Here is a 1,617-nt window from a genome sequence, read left to right on the forward strand (position 1 = left end):
AATTCATAGAAGCTTACGCAACTATATAAGTGCAAAATAGAATAGTAACAAATATAGTATATAATTCACAATTCATTTCATTATAGAATATGGTAAATGTTTTACAGGGTGATTCAGCTTATGTAGAACCAAACTTTTAGTTCGTACCGAACATTCTCCCCCTTTAAGAACGGATGTTCTTAACTCTGTTCTGCGGAGCGCTGGTTGGAATTTTGGTGATAAGGCTTCGATTCCGTGGTGGGCAGGATACAAAATGTTCGTGATAGGTTGTTTTACTAACTTCCCGTTGCACAAAAATGTTACAACTCTCACCAAACCGTCAGTTCCAGGGTGAAGCTCATGTATTTTTGCTAGTGGCCAGTAGCCGGGAGCCCTACGGTCATGCATTAACAAAACTACGCCACCGACAGCAGGATTTCTCTTTTGTTGTGTCCACTTTGTATGCTTTTGAAGAGTGTGCATATACTCATCGGTCCATCTGTGCCAGAAATGTTGTTTAAGCCGCTCCACGAGTTTCCAGCGAGAGAGTCGATCGATATTAGTGTCAAGTAAATTCTCTTCTAAAATGCATGTATCTAGTTGGCTCACCCATAAGAAAATGAGCAGGTGTTAGTACCTGAGAATCATCTGGGCGTTAAAGGGCACAATGGCCTCGCATTTTGGCAATTCTCAATTTGTGTGAGTAAGGTGCTCATTTCTTCATAAGTAAGTGTACGATCTTTCATTACGTGACGTAAATGATGTTGAGTCGACTTCACACCAGCTTCCCATAAGCCTCCGAAGTGGGGAGACGCAGGTGGTATGAAGTGCCAGGTTGTACCTTCGTTTGCTAGTGCCGCTGCTAGATGTTCAGTGAGCGCTGCTTTCTGATTTTTAAAGTAATTTTGCAGTTCTTTATCGGCGCCCACGAGGGTAATTCCACAGTCGGAGTACAAGTCTGCACCTCTTCTGCTAACGAATCGACGTAAAGCTGCGATAAAAGCGTCGGATGTAAGACTTGAAACTGCCTCCAAATGAACTGCCTTGGTGCTCATACAAACAAAGAGGCAGATATAGCCCTTTGAAGTGGTTACTTTACAAGCTGTTGATTGCTTTATGGTTATCGGGCCTGCATAGTCTAATCCGCTATGTAGGAATGCTTTCGATGGCTGAAGCCGAACAGCCGGTCAATTTCCCATTTGTTGCTGGTGTGATTTAGCGGTATATTTAAAACATATAACACATTTACGAAGCACAGAGCGAGCTAGAGAGCGGGCCGATAGAATCCAATAGCGACGCATGACATACGACAATATCAATTGAACTCCTCCATGTAAAGTTTTATGATGAGCATCTGTAAAAATAAGCAACGATAGTGGATTCGTTTTTGTTAACAAAATGGGATGTTTTTATCAAACGGTGCCTCTGCCTTGCTTATTTTCCCTCCACCTCTCAGTATACCTCGAACATCAATAAAAGGTGAAAAATCTAGAAATTAACAATTTTTGGGCAACGGATGTTTATTCTCCAAGCAACTCATTTCATGTGCGAAATCTACATGTACCGCTCTTATAAGAATGTTCAGTGCACGATTAAGTTCATATGTCGTTAGATAGTCTTTCTCTATATAATGTCCCT

The sequence above is a fragment of the Rhagoletis pomonella genome, unplaced genomic scaffold (assembly GCF_013731165.1).
Source record: "Rhagoletis pomonella isolate Grant_MI unplaced genomic scaffold, Rhpom_1.0 Rhpom_scaffold_00009, whole genome shotgun sequence".
Lineage (NCBI taxonomy): Eukaryota > Metazoa > Arthropoda > Insecta > Diptera > Tephritidae > Rhagoletis > Rhagoletis pomonella.